This window comes from Salvelinus sp. IW2-2015, linkage group LG18 (assembly GCF_002910315.2).
Source record: "Salvelinus sp. IW2-2015 linkage group LG18, ASM291031v2, whole genome shotgun sequence".
In the NCBI taxonomy this organism is placed as follows: domain Eukaryota; kingdom Metazoa; phylum Chordata; class Actinopteri; order Salmoniformes; family Salmonidae; genus Salvelinus; species Salvelinus sp. IW2-2015.
Window position 1 is genome coordinate 32902534 of NC_036858.1, and position 7951 is coordinate 32910484.

The window sequence follows — 7951 nt, forward strand, 5'->3', positions numbered from 1 at the left end:
ACTATACTTTTCGCAAATGTTTTTCATCAAGCACTCTCATTAAAATCAACACAATAGTAAGAAAAGCTCAATAATTGAAATCAAGACATGAAAGTGCAGCAGCCCATGTCTAGAAGCCTGGTCCTCCTGCTGGGGTCCATCGTGGGGCTCCGGAGGCTGTACTGAATGACTGTACTGGTGACTGTACTGATTACATGTACCAGCTCCAACTTCAAGAGCGACATTCATCCGCTTCCCTTTTCCATCCTTCAGTGTCCGGACAACTCGGAAAAAGGTCATTCCCGACGCCATTCACCAACGCAGGGCAATGGGTGTGTGTCCCGGAATGGATGTGTGGAAAAGAACCGTTCTGCTTGTTGCTGCTATGCTGCTCACATTCTCTAAAAACATGTCCAAGGAATCAGTTTGATTCCGTGTTCTCGGTCTCTCGCCGCTCAGCACTGGCATTGCACAAAGTCTTTTGTGTACAGTCGGGTTTAGAGTCCATGGCGACTCAAATGGCTACAGGACCCCCATACCATCTGGTTATTATTTTCTTCTTTTCGTTTCTGAAATCAACATCATCTGCAGCAAGTCAGGGTCCTCTGCAGAATTTAAACACTCTCCGACACAACGTGGCTTTTCTTGAAAGCAAAAAAAAAAAATCATAATGATGGCCACTAGTGCAGCATAAAGGGGATAGTGTATCCAGGCCAGCTGTCTGTATAAGAACAGCAAGAAGAGGAGTCGCTGGCTTTGAACCCCAGCAAAATAATACATTGTAGATCTTCTGTTAATATTAGTTCTTCATTTATCTTGCGAAAAGGAGTCTATGGTCCGGTGTTATTGGTACTATAAACATTAGGATTTAGTTAAATTGACATGACTCTTCAACAAAGACTACAGAGTTCTTAGGCTTAGGCTTTAGCTTAGTTAGCCCGTTTTGGAAAACCTCAGCTCCTCCAACCCAGAGGCCTACATCAACCACCAGAAACGCCAAGCGAATAGACCTGTGGGAGAAAGGACAGTGTCGTGTGTGAAACACAGTCTTAGTATAATATCACCATAATAGAGAAACTCACCCCAAAGCCTTATGACAAGCTGTATGAAGGTTTGTCAATGGATTTGCAGTGTATGATGTGTGTGGTGGTGTGTGGTTGTGTGTGTGTGTATACTGTGTGGGTGGAGTGTCCTCAGGATGGAGTAGGTTAGCGCTGCGTGAGAGCAATCAGATGCTTCCTTCTGGTCGGACGCCAAAGGGGGTGATGTTTGGGAGTTGAGGCTAACAGAGGTACGACCACAGCTATTGTGCTCCTTCCCAGAAGCATGGCCCTTCATGATTTCACAGCAGACCAGGAAGAAGCGACACCGGGCAGTCTGACCAGACCTGCCAAAGCTAGTGGCAACAGTGGTGGGGTTGAGCATGGAAGGGACAGATATTGGAGCGTTGAACAAATTGCAATTCACATTGACAATTGAAATTTCCAATGAAAAAGTTCCCTTTTTGCAAGCAGTCGGTGGAACCCTAATTCCTAGAATGTGAAAGCACATTGGCCACTGCTGTGGCTGGTAAGTAATCTAGTATCACGCTTCTTTCTCACCAGAAAGTGAGTGCACATTACTTGGGAGAGCAGAAAGAGCAGACCTCAAATGTTCTCAACATTGTAAAAGTTTAATTATTATTGATCTATTGTGAAATATCAAAGATGAGATCAAGCGTAGAACACTGTTTGTGACACACTAGAGGCCAAAACAATCTAAAGTATCAGTCAATTCACCTTAGTTCAATTCACAGGCAATTCCACTCCTCTGAGTTTTCCATTTCAGTCCTGTTTGAACGAGGATATTACTCAAAATGTCCTTTGTTTTGTATGGGAAGGGACACATTCTCTCCTTGCATTTGCTTTCTTATTTGCTTTGGAATGGCGATCGTCATGTACTGAAAACTTGTTAGACGAGCTTGTTTGTTGTGGGCCACTGTTTAGTCTGTGTAAGAGGTGAAGCCGTGGTAGAGCTGGAAGGCTGTTAGGGGGTTCAGGAGCCTTGTTCTCTCAGTTTATGAAAATACTAAACTTAGTGCTGGTTGTGACACCCTCCTCCCCACTCCTTTATCCAGCAGGAGTTCCCTCCTAAAGGGGTTTTGTAGCTTACTGGGCCAAGAGACAAGACAGTCTTTGATAGAGTGAGAGAAAAGTGAAACATCTTGTAGAAGTCAACTGTCATCGTTTCTACCACGTTTCTCTGTCTCTGCAAGTGTAAAGTAAGTCTAAAACGAACCGCACGGTTATGTGTCCTGTACAATACAGAAGGACTTCGCAAACTCCAATGTTCAGGGCCACAAGAATGCAGCCACTTGCTTTTTGTTTGCCTTGGAAACAGATGGAAGTATTTTGGTTTAAAATCCTCTCCAGCTCCTCTGCAGCTGCACCCCTGGAACGTCAAGCTCTTTTGTTTGGTCTGGCCCTGGACACAGAGTGGTGATTAAGAGAGCCAATGACACACTCATGTTGAGAATTGTCCAATACATGGTCCTGTGAGTCCGCCAACGGCTTGATCAATGAACTGTACGCCCTGGAGGGGGGGGGGGGGGATTACTGTACGTACATACGTCTTAAAGTTCCTCTTAGCTTGAATGGGTGAGCCAGATCAGATAAAGATTGTCCTGTTCGGGGGAATAACTCCTACTCAAACACACCAACACGCAGAGTTATAACCCTTGAACAAAGTTCAGCCTCCTGGCAAATGCTCACAGAGCAGACCACAGTGGAAGGAGTGTTTGGCAAAACCAATAGCAGCCACTTTGCGCTCGCCTCACAGGTTCAGCCAAGGTAAAGCAGAAAAACACCAAAACTACAAGATCTGACATGTCCACAACTCTACCACATGTCAGTTTGGGGCCAGCCAGGCCAACCCTGCTTCGCCTGGTAGTTTAGTCAACTCTGTCCCCCGTTGATGGGACAGAAGGGGCGTGAGGTTTGTCTCAAAAGACCTGGTCGAGACAGGGCCACCCAGGAGCAGTTAAAATTCATCCCCTCCTGCACCTGTCTCACTGTGTCAGGGGCGAGATGACCCCTGCAGTGTTGTAGACTGACCCTGGCTATCCTATACTTCTCTAATGGGTTGTTTTGGACAGTCTGGGTCTGAAGCAGGTTAGCAAAATCTGGCAGGTTGGTGCTGGTTAGGGAGGGTCAGGAAGGGGACGAGCCGCTGTAGCCAATGAGGTCAGGGGGCCAAAATGGAAAAGAAGGCCATAATTTCCAGAAACTGAGATAAATGAAATACCTGGGAATTCCCATTGAAATCAAAATCTGCTGGTTAAAATAAAAGTGAATACAATTCTCTGATAGATATATGCAGACAGCAGTGGTGAAGGTCCTGACAAGAAAGCCAGACCATTAGATGATTGTCTTGGCCGTCAGTAGTGCACAGTGCTGAGAAAGGCAGAGTTCGGAAGCAGGGGAATCAATTCTTTCATCACTACCTGCGAGAGGAGCCAGGCGGGTGACTCACATGCCAGGCCTGGGCACTGAAGCCTGGCAGTAAAAGACCGCATATATATAGTAATGAAGGGTAGATAAGGGTCCAGGAGGGAGAACTTGTTAAAATATAAATAAGCAATTGTAAAATAGAAAAGGGATAAAAACGTCAAAAGAAATGTAAGGCCACCAGGACCGATACGTTCTTCAAGAGTCCAACAACACCCAATAAGGTTGGATGAAGGCAGATGCTGCTGAATGGATTTTTATTTTGGCCCTGTGAAAAAATAAATCAAAAAGACTTAGATTATGGGAAAGTCCAGTGGTCATGCCGATGCCTATTGTTTGTAGACCTGACCTGTAGAAACAGGAAGGAAAACACAGAATTGCGCAACAAGCAAACTGTGAGACAGCAGCAATAGTTTGAGGGAGAGAGCGCTGCAAGCACAGGAGGAAGACAGACCTTCACGCAGAAACCTATAATAGTATAGAATAAAACATTATTGTCCATCAGGATGAAGTTTTTCTTTGCAACACCTTACATTAAAGAATGACATACACAAACATTCTCACATCACACATATATGCAGAACTGACTGTTTTAAATACTAAAACAGGACATACATTCACTTACCAACTGACAGCTGCCGCCAAACTGCACTGTTAAAATAGATAGATAAGTACATATACCAATACAATTGACCTTGCAATTTAGGTAGTCCAAACACCTCGTCCTTGGCCATGGCATGCTAAAGCGCCGGCCAGAGGGAAGCCTTTTGAACTGAAGGGTGTAGAACCAGGTGGGAGGAGTCGCCACGATGCAGGAGTGTGGCAAAGCTGTCATCAAGGCAAAGGGTGGCTACTTTGAGACTCTCAAGTTAAAATATATTTGGTTTGTTTTAACACTTTTTTGGTTAACTTACATGATTCCATATGTGTTATCATGTTTGATGTCTTCACTATTATTCTACAATGTATAAAATAGTAAAAAAATAAAGAAAAACCTGAATGAGTAGGTGTGTCCACTTTTGACTGGTACTAGTACCAGAATAATGGTATCTGTCCAACTCCGCGTGGTAGATAGAATGGGCCTGAATCGATATAATGAGCCATCTCAATAGTCTCTGGGAACACTTGTTTCACCTCACATTAACACTGTGTGGCCAAGTATACTACAACGATAACACAGCGCCAGCTATTGATTTAATGTGATGTTGTTTGTTCTCCTCTTGCTCTAATGACAAGGTATCCATCACTGTTCACATCAAAGTTGTCCTGCTTTGCTTCTCCCCAAAGTCCGCTTCAAATTTAGCATTGGCCCGCTAACTCATCCAGTTTATTATTTAGTGACCGCACAGGGCGTCTTAGTCTCGGCATTTGACATGGTGATCACTGGGAGCGGGTACGGCTTCCCCGCCTCCGTAGTCTGTTCTGACACCACCGCTGAGCTCGCTTCTTTCTTAGTTTCCGTTTTTGACTTTGTAGAACCACAAATCAGTAAGGCAATGGTGTTTCGAGGGTGTGAGCTTTATCCTTGAAAGAGAGCCAGACTTCTCACGGGTGTAGGTATCCACGGGTGTAGGTGATGGTGGTTGTTTTACTAACTGAACTCCATACAATCTCCGTAGTAATGGTGAAGTTTTTGAATATTACAGCAATCAGGATGAACAGGGTCACAGAACATGTACAATCCACTTTCAAACTTGTGCGAGAACTTGACGTAGACTAAACAAACAAAGTTTGAGCGATATAACTATAAACAAACGAACAGGTGTCTGGCAGCAGCGCCGTGCCCCTAGAAGGATTGTAATATCTCTCCATAGATTATCTCAACGGCTCGCCAGTTACCGGTGCCAATTACAACACACAGAGATGCCAGTATCAAAGGATGCGCTGTGTGTGTCCTCTCTTCTTTCAGGACTGGTGTGCATTCGTGCACCGCGCATTGTCACCCCGACGGCTGTCTCCTGGCACAGAGGAATACACCAATCAAGTCTCAGAGCCACCTGTCCCAAGGCAACACCTGAACTGCCAGCTTGTCATGTGAGTTCATCCACTGTGCATTCAAAACTCAACTCAAACCAACATACTAACAGTACAAGCATTATATTACAGATTGCCTGATGCAACACTCAGATCTCCCATCGGCCCACACATCTTGTAATTTTTTTGTGTGTTTAATTTTCAACTTTATTTCGTCAAGGAGTCATACTGAGAGCAAGGCCTTTTTACAGATGAGCCCTGGATGACAGAAATGACAAGAAAAGAAACATCCACAAATATGAAATACAAAATGCAAAAACACACGGTCATAAAACATACACACCACATTCATTCAATCAGTAATAAGGTCCTCAATCAGCTTCTGAATTTCCCTAGAGGCACCAGAACAATCACATTTAAGAAACATTTCGAAACTTGTTCCACATATAAGGTACAGAAAACTAAAAGCTAAATTTACCTACAGTGGGCATTCGGAAAGTATTCAGACCCTTCTATGTGTACTGTGCACAGCTCCCATAAGTCTGTTCTGCCTTGGGATTGTGAAGAGAGCCTTTGGTGGCTATGTCTTGTGGGTTTGCATGGGTGTCCAAGCTGTTGTGCTAGTATTTCAAATAGACAGCTCAGTGCATTCAAACATGTCAATACCTCTCACATGTTGTGATGAAGTCAATCTCCTCCTCCCACTTTGAGCCAGGAGAGATTGACATGCATATTATTAATGTTAGCTCTCTGTGTACATCCAAGGGCCAGCTATTTATGCCCTTCTGAGCCAATTGCAACTATTCCAAAGTCCCTCTTTGGTGGCACCTGACGCACACGACTGAACAGTATCCAGGTGTGACAAAACTAGGGCCCTGTAGGACCTCCCTGTTGATAATCGTTAAGGCAGAGCAGCGCTTATTATTGGACAGACTTCTCCCTACGATCCATTCTAGCTACTGTTGTAATAAATATGTATGTTTTGAACGCATGACAGTTAAATCCAGGGTTACTCAGCAGTTTAGTCACCTCAACTTGTTCAAGTGTCCACATTTCTTTTATTACAAGATTTAGCTGAGGTTTAGGGTTTAGTGAATGATTTTCCCCAAATAACAATGCTTTAGTTTTTGAAATATGTAAGACTAACGTATTCCTTGCACCACATCTAACTAAACTGCAGCTTTTTTGTTAAGTGTTGCAGTTATTTCAGGTTGCTATTAGTAGCTGACGTGTATAGTGTTGATTCAACCGCATACATAGACACACTGGCTTTAACTTAACGCCAGTGGCATGTTGTTAGTAAAGATTGAAAAAAAGTAAGGGCCTAGACAGCAAATGCCTGGGAAATTCCTGATTCTACCTGATTTTGTTGGAGAGGCTTCCATTAAAGAACACCCTCTGTGTACTGTTGGACAGGTAACTCTTTATCCACATAGGGGGTGTAAAGCCATAAACCATACATTTTTCCAGCAGAACACTATGATCGATAATGTCAAAAGACCGCATTGAAGTCTAACAAAACAGCCCCACAGTATTTTTTAAGCGTCAGTCTTTGTGTAAGTGCTTGTTTGAATGGTCCTTCTTTAAGCGTGCTGAAAGGGTGTTTTCCATTGTTTCCTGTAAAAAATAGCATTGTTCTGGTCCAAAACACCATTTTTTCCAAAAGTTTACTAAGGGTTGTAACAGGCTTGATTGGTTTGGCTATTGAGCCAGTAAAGGGGGCTTTACTATTCTTGGGTAGTGAATGACTTTTGCTTCCCATCTAGGCCTGAGGGCACACACTTTCTAGTAGGTTTTAAATTGAAGATATAGCCTCCCCGAGTCCCTACGGTGAAGCATGGGTGGTGGAGCATCATGCCGTGGGGGATGTTTTTTCAGGGGCAGGGACTGAGGAGACCTAGTCAGGATCGAGGGAAGATGAACTGAGGCAAAGTCAGAGAGATCCTTGAGAAAACCTGCTTAGAGCCACTCAAGGACCTCAGACTGGGGCGAAAGGTTTTCACCTTCCAACAAGACAATGACCCTAAGCACACAGCCAAGACAACGCAGGAGTGGCTTGCGGACATGTCTTGAATGTCCTTGAGTGGCCAGCCAGAGCCCGGACTTGAACCCGATCGAAATCTCTGGAGAGACCTTTGAAAAATAGCTGTGCAGTAACGCTTCCATCGCAACCTGCCTGAGCTTGAGAGGATCTGCAGAGATAGAATGGGAGAAAACTTCCAAATACAGGTGTGCCAAGCTTGTAGCAGCATACCCAAGAAAAACTTGAGGTGTAATCCTGCCAAAAGGTGCTTCAACAAGTACTGAGTAAGGGTCTGAAATACTTATGTAAATGTAATATTTAATAAAACAAAAAATATTTGGAAATGTGCAAAAATTTAACGGTACATTTTTGTCATTATGGCGGGTTGTTGATTATCCGTTGTATAAAATGGATAAACAACGAGGGTAATGGAAAATAAGAAGAGACCTCAGACCCTTTCCATATGCCATTTACTGGCAAGACAGCTGTG